We start from the raw sequence: 13,042 nt of genomic DNA on the forward strand, positions 1-13,042 counted from the left end.
TGGGGCCTCAAGGTTTGTATTTGAATAAATGGACTCCAGACTTCGATCCAACATAGGATGTGCCCTCTGTTGTCCTTGTCTGGGTGCGCTTGCCTCATTTACCTTTGCACTGCTGGAATCCCAAATCCTTAGAAACCATAGGCAATAAACTTGGAAAATACATTGACCGAGCAGAAAGGAGGGACCAGTACTCATGTGCAAGAATTTGTGTAGAAGTAGACCTAGAGGAAGGCCTTCCTGAAGCTATAAAACTCATAGTGGTTGAATGGATGCACATCCAAGTGTTAGATTATGAGAAACTCCCATTTAAATGTCGGCACTGCCATGGCTATGGGCACTTTGCCAAGCACTACAAAAAGAAATCAGAGGAGGGGCCAGAGAATATGAAAGGAGATCAATGGACTCAGGTCCAGAAACTAGGAACAGCTAAGCAGAACAATAGATCCAAAGGAAAGGGAGTGTCCACAGGGAGTGGTGCTCCACCCATAGCCCAAGTGGAGGGGAGCTCAGCCCCCTCAAGAGTAGACATACCCACCAATCCCTTTGAAATACTCAGCACACCAGAAGATCTCCCAAATCTAGTAGATAAAGAGGCTAAACAGTAGGCCACCACCATGGAAGAAGAAAAAAGGCAGGGAGAAACAGGCCCTCTCCAAACAGGAACTCCAAAATGTGCCTCTAGTTTCCCTACCTATGCAAATATGACAAGGAAGGAGACTAGATATATCAGGATCCTCAGGAGATGAGACAACTGAGAGGCCCACAAAAACACTGGGGAGGAAATCCCACAGAGAGGCCAAAGAAGAAGAGGCGGAGAGACAAAAAATGCAAGGAAGCCAGCCCATGATTGAGATGTCCATTAGCTTAAATACTAGAACCGTGCCTCCCAAGGGAGGTACTACCCCACCCTCTAGTAGTACATAATGTGATTAGTCTCTTGGAATTTCAGAGGACTAGGGAATCCACAAAAGTTGAAGGAGTCAAGAACCTATTGAAATCAGAATCTCCTGATATCCTCATGCTCCAAGAGACTAAACTAGAAGGGGAAGCCCTTCTAGAACTCAGCAAAGAAAAATGGAAAACAAAAGCCAGAAAAGCACTAAGGGCAAGGGGTACATGCAATGGGCTTGCCACCTCTGGGAGTATGACAAGTTTTTACTTGAGAGATCCTTTCAGACGCAGTACTGGATATACACCGAACTTCGACACCTTCCAAGTAAGATTACCTTTTCTCTCTTTAATATTTACATGCTTGTCCTCTATGTAGAAAGGAAATATTGCTGGCAAACACTGTCTGACTTTCTTGAAGCCTACTCCCTCAAGAATATAATTCTAGAAGGGGACTTCAATCTAACCCTTGACCCAAAGGAAAAAAATAGGAGGAACCAGCAGCAGGGACCACTTCCTTCCCTTCGTAGAAGACCTGATTCAGCAATGGAATTTACTGGACATTAAGCCAAAAACAGGGCTTTACACATGGAAAAATAACAAAGTTGGGATGGAGCACATCTCAACCAGGTTGGATAGATTCCTACATCAGAAAACTCTCCTCTCAGAAAAAAAAAAAAAAAAAAAAAAAAAAAAAAAAAGATCATCTCCACAAAAATTCTGCGAAAGTTAACTTCAGATCATAAACCCATTCTACTTCTGCTGGAAGAAGAGGAAAATTTGGGGCCAATCCCCTTCTAGTTCAGCCCTCTCTGGGTAGACAGAGAAGGGTTCATGGATACAGTTACGAAGGCCTGGCTCACCCATGTCCTTGGTTCGCCTAGCTATGTGTGGGAGAAAAAGCTAAAGGCCACCAAAAAAGCTCTGAAAGAATGGATAAAAAAGCCTACAGGCTCCCCCTCTAGTCATAGAAAACATAATATAAAGCAGTTGTTGGATCTGCAAAGGGGCCTGGAGCTGCAAAATATTACCTGCACAGAAATTCAGAATGAGCAAGATCTCCAAATCAGCACTCTCTGATCATTCAGAGAGGAGGAAGAATCCTTGAGGCTCAAATCACGCAATCTTTGGGTTGTGTCTGGAGACAAAAATTCAGCCTTCTTTCACAAGCAAATTCAAACTCGACTTTCTAGAAACCACATTGCTGAAATCACCTCACCAAAAGGGGTCGTTCTCAAAGGCACAACTCTGATAAAAGAGGCTGCAACCTCTCACTTTCAGCAGTTGTACAAAGAATAAAGTGTGGAAGATGTTGAGGAATCACAAGCCTTCCTCAAGCATGTTCCAAGACTGGTAAACGAGGAGGATAACTCAATTCTCCTAAAGCCCTTCACTGAAGATGAAATCAACAATGTCATATGGAAGATGGAACCAGACAAGGCCCCAGGACCCAATGGTTTTTCCATCCACTTTTATAGAATTTGTTGGGACATCATCAAGGCCAATTTGTACCCAATGATCAAAGGTTTCCTGCATAAAGCCAAAGTGGGAGGAAGCACAAACTCCACCTTCCTAGCACTAATACCAAAAGAAGTGAACCTGGTAGCGTTTGACTGCTACAGGCCAATCTCGCTTTGTAATGCGTCCTACAAAATCCTCACCAAGTTACTTGCAAATAGAATAAAGCCGCTGCTGGAAAAACTCATCTCCCCCAACCAAGGTGGGTTTGTCAAAGGTCGGCACATCCTAGACAATGTGATTCTGGTGCAGGAAATCATCCATGCCATCCATCAACGCAAAGAGCAAGGTATGCTCATTAATCTAGACATGGCGAATTCCTTTGATCGAGTAAGGCACTTTTTCCTCCTCCAAGTTCTTTCTGCATTTGGTTTCAATTCTGATTTTATAAAATTGATCAAAGCATGTGTTGGAGAACCTTGGATTTCTCCTCTTGTAAATGGTAGGCCAACAAACTACTTCAAAGCTTCAAGGTTGCCCTCTATCCCCCTTCCTGTGCATTCTGATGGCAGACACCCTGAGCCGAAAGCTTATAGCAGAGAAGCTCAATGGGACACTTCCAGGCATAAGGGCAATAAAAGGAACAACTCCAATCAATCATGCCTTGTTCACCGATGACTCTATCCTTATGGGAGGAGCCTCCACTAAAATTACAATGGCCTTCAATGAAGTAATCCAAAGCTTCTGTATAGTCTCCGAAGCTATGGTCAACAAGAGAAAAATTGTTGTGTATGGCTGGGTGGTAGACCAGCAAACTATTCTCAAGATCGCCCAAGTCTTGGGCTTCATAGGCCACATCTCTTGGGATAAATTCAAGTACCTAGGCCTGCCTTTAACATTGGGAACAAGCAAGGCCCCTCATTGGATGGGAATTATCAGTAAAATCAAGGAAAAAATGATTACATGGGGCGAACAGTGGCTTACCACAACCGGGAAGCTCATTCTTGTTAAATCAGTCCTCTCCTCCCTTCCTATCTACTAGGCCTCATTTCTTTTAGCTCCAAAAATGATCACAAAATAGCTATCAAAGATGATTTAAAATTTCCTATGGCAAGGAGGAAAGGGGAACCAAAAAAAATCACCTTGTAAGCTGGGACATAGTGAAAAGGCCAATATCCGAAGGCGGACTACAGGTAAGAGATCCCGGGCTAGCGAACCTGGCTTTGGGAGGCAAGATCCTCTGGAAAATATTCTCAAATCAAAGACACCCAGCAAGTCAAGTTCTAATCAAAAAGTATCTGCACAGACTCACAATAAATAATATGGATGAAGGAGCTTCCTGCAAAGGAACCACGCTATGGAAGCTTTGCAGCCAAAGTTGGGAGTTTTTTAAAGACCATCTTTACAGAATCCCAGGAAATGGAAAAAGAATTGGGCTATGGGAAGACAAGATCATGGGCCTCCAACCCCTAAAGCTTGCCCCTGAAATTGTAGATCTGCGTAATTGGCTCATTCAGAAAGGTATTCACAAGCTTGTTGATATATGCTCTTGGGATCCCGGAGGGAACTGGAGCAATTGGGCCCTCTTACGCCCCCCTGACTAGATGCTTCCTCAACTTCAACTCCTTCTAGCTAAGCTCTCTAGTCTGGCTCCAGTGCATCTCCACTCGAGGGACAAGTGGGGTTGGGGGAAGACCGGAGTTTACACAGCACTGCAGGGTTTTGCTACTCTACAAGAACACCAACCACAGATCCACTCTTCAAAGCTTTGGCAGCATGTTTGGGATCCCTTTGGTCTCCCAAAAATTAATTTCTTCTGCTGGACTCTCATGCACAGAAGGGTCCTCATTGGGGATAATTTAATGAAACATGGAATTATCGGTCCCCATAGATGCCCTCTCTACTACATGGCTCAGGAAACGATTGATCATCTATTCATCGACTGCCCCTTCACTCAAGAAGTATGGATGCAAGCAATGCTAGGGCTCAACGCCCAAATTCCAGCACAACTGTCAGTAGTCAGTCTCTTCGTCTCATGGAAAGAGTGCTACCCTCACACTCTGAAGAGAAAATCAACATGGGCTAAAATTTGGAATGCAATCCCAAAATACATCTGTTGGGGAATTTAGCTAGCTAGGAATGAAGCCATCTTCAACAACAAACTACAATCCACCAATGTAGTTGTTGCCAAAGCCAAAGCTCTGCTGCTGGAAACTTATGAAAATAGACCTCATAAATCAGACATTTCTCTCCTCCCCGAAGAGCGCTGCTGGCTAGGTGAGTCCATGAGGCAGGCCAGCAATAAAAAGAACCCCTCCAAGCCTAGCCTCAATCCAAAATGGCGGCTTCGAATCCCTGAGTCGGACTTTCACAAGTGGTGGAAAAATCAAGGCAAAGTTTTGATATTCTTCAATAGAGCCTCCAAAGGAAACCCAGGCATATCAAGGGCAAGAGGAGTAATCTCATTCCTAGACGGCAAAAAAAGGACTGCTTCAGTTGGGGCCTAGGACAGAGCACTAATAACCAGGCCGAGATCCTTGGACTGCTTAAAGCATGTCAGCTTACTCAGGGGAACAGAGGGGAAAACCTTCAAGTCTTTGGGGACTCAGAAATTCTGATAAAAATCCTAAACACTGGGGATCAACTCACAGCTCAATGCTCAACAGGAACCTAGAAAGACTTAGAAATTTGTTGCAGAACTTCACTACATGTTCATTTTATCACATCCTCCGAACCTTGAATAAGGAAGCTGACATAATGGCAAATAAGGGATGCCTACTAGCTCAAGGTTTTCTGTCAAAGAACGATGAAGCAATAGAAAGGCATCCAATTCCTTAATAACGAAGATCAGCAGAGCAAGGTCAAGGTAGCCAATGTTTCACTCAGGCAAAGCCTCTGGCTCCATGAATGCCCAAAGACTGGAGTAGGTAGCATAAATCATCCACATGCTAAAGAATGATGTTGATAAATGGCCTTGACACTTATTGACAAAACATGTTTAAAGGATAATGACTGAAGGTGATGAAAGGCTCTGACTCTTCACTGCTCCAGTAGCTTAAATCAATCCTACAAATGTGAATTTCACCTAAGAAATTAACACTCAGTCAGCTGGATAAAGATTCGCGTCAGCAACACTTGCATTATCTAATCCAGGTGGATATTGGTGGCCACCCACCAATTCCACTTGGACCCCCACCATTGCTTCTTTCAGTATTTCATTTTCCTTAATTGTAGCATAGTTTACTATTTTTAGTAGTTTTTTGGGCCCTAAACTTTCAGAGCCATTTTGAGGCCCTAAATGACGCTTTTTTGGAAATCTACTGCCAGCAATTTGTTGTCTAAATTCATCTTATTCATCGTAGTCCTTGGAGAGATCTTTCCAATGAGTTATCATGCGCGTCAAACGGAGATAATATGACCAAGTCACAACCTCGGGAAGTTGGTTGTCCAACTCACCCCAACAGGGCCCATAAAATCTTGGTGTTACATCTCCTAGGGTTAGGTTTTTGGTTGTTTAGGGTTTGCTCTTATTGTTCAATAATAAAAATTCCCTTGAGGCTCATTGTAAGGAATTTCATAGGCATGTAGCCATCACAACTCTTCTCAGAGATACGCTACATCACCCAAGCTAGTTTATTTCCATTTCTGTTTGTAAGCATATTTCAGTATTCGCCATTAATGAAATGAAGTATTATTTTTATGTATCTCTGTATTTTTGTTTATTTGTGTACTTTATTGCATTCCTGTTTAAATTCAGATTAGTGGTATCATAGTGATCTGATCTTACTCTTTTTTTCCTTGCATATTCCCAACGAGGTCGGGATATAAGGAGTTAGGGCTTGAACTGGTCAAAGTTTTGCAAGACCAGCCTCGCAAATCCCGATGGCCTCCCATGGAAAATGAAAAGAAAGATGAGGGGGCAGGAGATCCTATCAAAATCTTTCTCAAAGAGGCCCTCAAGTGACAAAGGAACGTGATGATGGACAACTTTGCTCAGATCCTTCAGCGGCTACCCAAGGGCGACACATCTACTTCTAGCAGCTACTCTGGAAGCGCCACACCCTTTAAGGTACAAGTTAACTTTGACATTCCCATATTTGAGGGTCAGATAGATGCAGACGCTGTAGATAAATGGTTAAATCTGTTAGAAGGGTATTTTTCTGTTCATGATTTTTTCGGACCGGAAAAGATTACTTTCGCTCTTCTCAAAGCCGCCTCCCACATCAAGGACTAGTGGAAAACCTACTGCGAGCAGAAGGATGAAAGTACGGCCTCACTGTTTTAAGTCACACCCACTTGGAATTCATTCCAGTTAGCCATCAAGGAGAAGTACTACCTTTTTGGAAGCTATGAGGATCAATACATAAAGTGGACCACGGTGAGGCAGGGAAGGGACCAAGACATTCCGGAGTTTACCAATATTTTTCATACCCTTCCCACAAATTTGGGTATCAAGGATTCGGAGCAACATTTGGTACTCAAATATTGCAGCTGTCTACATAGGTACATCCAGGATGAAATATAATTCCTGAACATCTCCTAGCTCAGCACGGCATACCAATATGTCATCAAGATCGAGAAAAAGTTTAAACAGAAGAAGCGAGACTTTGGATCTACGAACCTGGAGTAGGGGAAAGGTGCCCCCAAACTGCAAAAAAAAGGACAAAGCTAAGGTAGGGCGGCCCAAGAATACCTACCAAAGCCGCAAGCAAAGAACAGCGTCATGAAGCCGAAAAAGGACATAGGAAAGTGGTGTGAGCTCCATAAGATCTCCACTCACAACACAAGTGAGTTTTGGGCCAAGTAGTCACTAATGGATGAGATAAAGGCTTTAGAATCAGATGCATGTTTTGACTTTGAGTCAAAACCCAACAAAGGGAGTGACAAAGGGAAGCAGATTATCGATGCGGAGCCCAACACCACCATTGCCACCACGAAGATCCAAAAGGAGGAACCTAAAGATCCAAAGGAGGAGGAGCGCCTCTTCCACTCCCAGATGTGGGTAAAGGGCTCCCCACTACAATTCATTGTTGACAGTGGGAGCCAAAAGAATCTCATTTTAGCAGAGTTTTTGAAGCGGTTGGGCTTACCGACCACAACACATCCACAACCGTAAACCATCGGGTGGCTTCAACAAGGACGGGATCTTCGCGTGAGCCAACAGTGTCGCCTTCCATACAACATCAAGCCCTTCACGGATGAGGTATTGTGTGACGTTGCTTCCCTTGATGTTTGTGATGTATTATTATGCCAATCATACTTGTGCAAGCAACATGTTGTGTATGAATCAAGGCCACATGTTGTTATTGTTACTTTGGGAAATAAGTTGTACAGGATACCGGAGGTAGCACCGCCTACTGCCATCTCTTTGGTTACTGCAAAACAATGCAGTAAGCTCATTTCCAAAATAGGGAAATTTGTTTTCTTGATGATATGCCCTCAAGGAAAGAAGAAGACAGTGGCCACGACCTCCAGACAGGGCCCATCCACATGACAACTACAGATGGACAAGGTCGTGGTGGAGTATGAGGACATCTTCACCTCCCCCGTAGGGGTTCCTCTGCACTGTCAGGTCAAACACTTCATTGACCTGACCCCAGGTGTGCCGTTGCCCAATGGACCAATCTATCGGTGCTTTGTTCGGGAGAACAATGAAATCAAGAGGTAGATTCAGAAGCTGCTACAGAAAGGTCACATCTGACCAATTTCATCACCCTGTGGGAGCCTGATCGTGTTAGTATAGAAGAAGGATGAGACTTGGAGACTCTATATTGACTATCGAGCGCTGAACAAGATCATTGTCTAGAATAGGTACCCGATCCCACAGATTGATGCCCTTCTAGACAAACTGAAGGGGGGGAAATATTTCAACAAGATCGATTTGAAGTCAGGATATCACCAAGTACCAATCGAACCCTCTGATGTGTGGAAGACTACCTTCAAAGCCAAGGAGGGCCTTTTTGAATGGTTGGTTATTCCTTTCGGGTTAATGAATGCTCCTGCAACCTTCATGAGGCTAATGGGTTAAATCTTGCGGCCTTTCACCAACTCATTTGTATTGGTATACTTGGATGACATCCTAATCTTCAACCAGAGTTGGGAAGAGCACCTCCACCATATTCGACAAGTTCTCCAAACACTGCGGCAACACAAGTTATGTGCCAATTTGGAGAAATGCACTTTTGGCATGACCCAGGTTCAATATCTGGGATACATTATTGATTAACAAGGGGTACATGTGGATCCAGCCAAGATCCAATTCATTCGGGATTGGCCATCTCCAACCACTCTGATAAAGCTCCACAGCTTTCTAGGTCTCACCAACTTCTACCACAAGTTCGTGTTGGGATCTTCTCATATCACTTGGCCCTTGAGTCAAGTCACCAAGGGAGGAGCAAACCAAAAAATCTGTTGGTCTGAACCTCAACAGAAGGCATTCACAGAGTTGAAACAATGCCTCCTCTTGGCATCATTGCTCGCATTACCATACTTGCAACAACCATTTGAGATCGAGAAAAATGCCTCTAACTATGCTATTAGGGTAGTCCTTACTCAACATGGGCATCCAGTGGCATATCACAATGAGACACTTCCAGACAAAGTCCAGAAGTATCCCACTTATGAAAAAGAGATGTATTCCATTGTGTAGGCATGTCGACAATGGAAGCATTACATTTTGGGGAAGGAAACGGTCATCCACACAGACCACCGGCCCCTGCAGTTCATATAGACCCAAGGGAAGTTGCAAAATGACCACCATCAGAAGTGGTCAACATACCTGTAATAGTTCCATTTGAATATCAATTATAAGAAGCGTAGCACCAATAATGTTGCAGATTGCCTTAGTTGACCACCGATCATTGCGTTAACCGCCATGCTCAACTCTTGTGGGCACAATACTTCTAGGTGGCTACTTCTCTATGAAAGCAACCCAGAATTTGGCCACACATACCAAACACCCTTGAAGGGTCAGCATGTTCTAGATTTTCACCTCCAGGATGCCATGTTATGCCACCTGGGTCACCTTTGTGTTCCTTCAAGCAAGCATGCCAAGATTATTTGGGAAGCACACTACAGTCGAGTTTCTGGGCATTTTGGGGTTGAGAAAATAGTGGCAGTACTGCAGAAGTATTTCTACTAGCCTAATCTTCGACAAGATGTCGAAAAGTACATCAGATCCTGCATTTCTTGCGTCATTGGCAAACCGACCATCAAGAAGCAAGTCCTATATACCCCGCTGCCTACCCCTAGTCGACCTTGGGAATCCATCTCCATGGATTACATGTCGGGCCTTCCTTCTACTAAGCGTGGAAATCGCTATGTTTTTGTGGTCGCCAACAGGTTCTTGAAGATGGCCATTATGGCGGCCTGCAAGAAGAATGTCACAACAAAATCCACTGCTAAACTCTTCTTTGAACGAGTGTGGGTACACTTTGGGATCCCACAGTCTATCATCTCAAATCGGGACAACAGGTTCCTCAGTAGATTTTGGCCCAGTCTATAGTCGATGTTGGACACCAAACTCACTAATTCCACAGCCTTCCATCCCCAAATTGATGGCCAGACAAAGGTTGTCAACAAGATGATCATACATATTCTGTGCATGTACAACTCAAAGAATCAATGCACATGGGATGAGAGCCTCCCCTATGTTCAACACAGCTATAACTGGGCTCTCCATAGCTTGACTGGCTACAACCCTTTTCAGGTGGGCTTGGGATTCCAGCCACTATGTCCCATTGATGTGGCCATGCCATTTGCAGCTACTCAGGAAAATTCGGCTCATGTCCAGTCTAAAACAGATAAGGAAAACAACTTGATTGAGCACATCCAACATATCTGCAAGCAGTTCCACGAAATTCTAGAGAAATCAAATTCCAAGTACAAGTAGCAACATGATCAACACCGGGTGCCACACAAGCTTCAGATGGGCGACAAAGTCTAGTTTCATTTGCAAAAGGAACGCCTTACCAAAGCCTATTGGAAACTCAGACCACTCGGATATGGTCCTTACACCATTACCAAGGATGTGGGGGACAATGCATTTGAGCTCAGCTTTCCCCCATTCCTTGGCCTACACCCAATGTTCAATGTGGACTGCCTTCGACCATAGTTTCCACCATTACTAGACACATCCGACATTGCAGAACAGCTCACACCAACAGAGTTAAATCCAAATTGCATGGAACAAGCTACAACTAATTGGATCATGGACACATAGGTCAAGCATACTTGCCTATAGAAGATCCAACTGTATCGAGTTGTCAAAGCAGGCCAACTCCTTCACCAAGGCAAGTGCCTCACTAGGGACCAAGTTGTGCAGAATTTTCCTCATCTCATGGAGGAACTCAATGCAATGGGGACCATTGCTTCCTAAGGGGGAAGAAATGATCCAGGTAGATATTGGTGGCCACCCACCAATTCCACTTGGACCCCCACCATTGCTTCTTTCAATTTTTCAGTTTCCTTAATTGTAGCACAATTTACTATTTTTAGCAGTTTTTTGGGTCCTAAACTTCTAGAGCCGTTTTGGGGCCCTAAACAACGTGTTTTGGAATTATACCGCCAACAATTTTCTGTATAAAATTGTCTTTTTCATCATATTCCTTGAATAGATCTTTCCAACGAGTTAATATGTGTGTCAAACGGAGATAATATGACCAAGTCATGACCTCGGGAAGCTGGCTATCCAACTCACCCCAATGGGGCCCATAAACTCTTGGTGTTACATCTCCTCAGGTTAGGATTTTGGTTGTTTAGGGTTTTCTCTTATTTTTGAATAATAAAAAGGCCCTTGAGCCTCATTGTAAGGTAGTTCAGAGGCATGTTGCCTCCACATCTCTTCTCAGAGATAAGCTACCATCACCCGAGCTAGTTTATTTCCATTTCTATTTTTAAGCATATTTCAGTATTCGCCATTAATGAAATGAAGTATTATTTCTGTTATATCTCTGTATTTGTGTTTATTTTTGTACTTTATTGTGTTCATGTTTAAATCTGGATCACTATCAAAGGTTTAAGTCAGTTGAGCTGCTGGAATCGCCCTTGGACTGAAGACCAATGCTGATCCATGAAGACCGATGTTGATCCTGTCCAAAAGTTAGTGATCGTAGTCAATTAAAGGAGTGATTCTTCGTTTCTCCAGATTAATCTTCGCTGCTCCAGCTGAATAAAATGATCCATATATCGTGACCTTCATCAAAGCAGTCAAAATGCAAACAGTAAGATAAGGGAACGCCACAGAAACATAGTCAGAGGCTTCATCTGTTGAGCTGTTGGAAATGGTTTTGGGAATCTCCAGGTTCGCCTTATCCTAACAGAGAAAAGCGGAAAGGATCCCTAGATATCTCCCTTGCTTTTAGACTAAGTACTCCCATAAAAATAAAATGCTCCAGTAAATGTCCAATAGATAAAGCAGGCTTTCGAGAATTCTAAACCACCAGAAAACATACAGTTGATGTTCAATGTAATAGGGGTTGTTTGGCTCAGGCCCAACCACACTACTCAATAAAATTCACCCGTTTCTGTAAAAATAATAAATATTACTGTGGGGCAACAGAAACAAAATATATGTAGGTTACTTAGGAATGAGGTCACAATTCCAACTTTTGAGATAGTTTGCGAGTGTTATGGAACCAACTCACAAAAAGATAGAAAAGATAGATGAACGCCTTAGAAATAAGCCTCTTAGAGGGGGAAACCTCCTTTACATTACACAAATTAAAAATTCTTGGATGCTACAAATGACAAGACCTCCTTTCTATATATAGGTCCTTCGAAGGGGTCATAATATAATCAAAGCCGACATAACAATAATAACGTAAGGGCACAATAATAACAATAATGGGCTTCTACATGGGCACACCAATATAATCAGGGGGTTGTCTTAATAACAATAAGGGGGTACACTAGTAGTATAGGATAGGTCGCGATGGGGGACAAGTAGGTCACCAAGTTGCATTATCTAGGAAAGTCGCATGGTCACTCTATGAGGCAGGCTGGAAAGGATGCTAACCATCGTGAGTGCGTAGACGTCACTATGCGACTAGGGGCAAGTGGTGAATTACAAAAGGAGGTCGCAAATTTAATAGACAAGGGGGTCATATTTGCAGTCGATATTATAGTGTGACCTTGCAATGATGTGATTAGGAGCGATAGAGTATGGTCGCATCAACGCGTTGTGAACTAGGCCATGGAATCTCAGACCCTTGGTGCTACGACTTTATGATTACAAGAGAAGGGGATGGTCCATATCATAGGTCGCAAGGAGCGAAGCTCTGGTCCATATGGAACTTAGTGTGTCACTTGCAAATGAGGGTTGCACGCACTGTAAACTTTAGTTAAATAGGTTTCGAAGCTTAGGGCAAGCTCGCAAGGTTTTTCACCTAAATGCTTAGACTCAAAACTTGAGATTTTGAGCACACCAATTAAAAGGAGAACCATATTACATACATGAGTCACATTTTGGGTTCATCCAAGCACTCATAAAAGGCCTAATTTGAGGCAGTACATCGAGTGGAATATCGTAAGATAGGGATGTGGAGATAAAAATAGATGGCAACGGTCATAGGGTGGTAAAGCCAAGTTGACATGTGAGGGGAGTGGTGCCTAGAATGTGGGTAATAGTGGATGGACAACAGAAAATCATTTGTGACCAATCCAAGGTATGGGTGAGAAAATTTGTGAGAGTATGAGA

Source organism: Pinus tabuliformis, chromosome 1_2, assembly GCF_031772625.1.
Source record: "Pinus tabuliformis cultivar Carrire ecotype Pingquan chromosome 1_2, CPIR1, whole genome shotgun sequence".
Lineage (NCBI taxonomy): Eukaryota > Viridiplantae > Streptophyta > Pinopsida > Pinales > Pinaceae > Pinus > Pinus tabuliformis.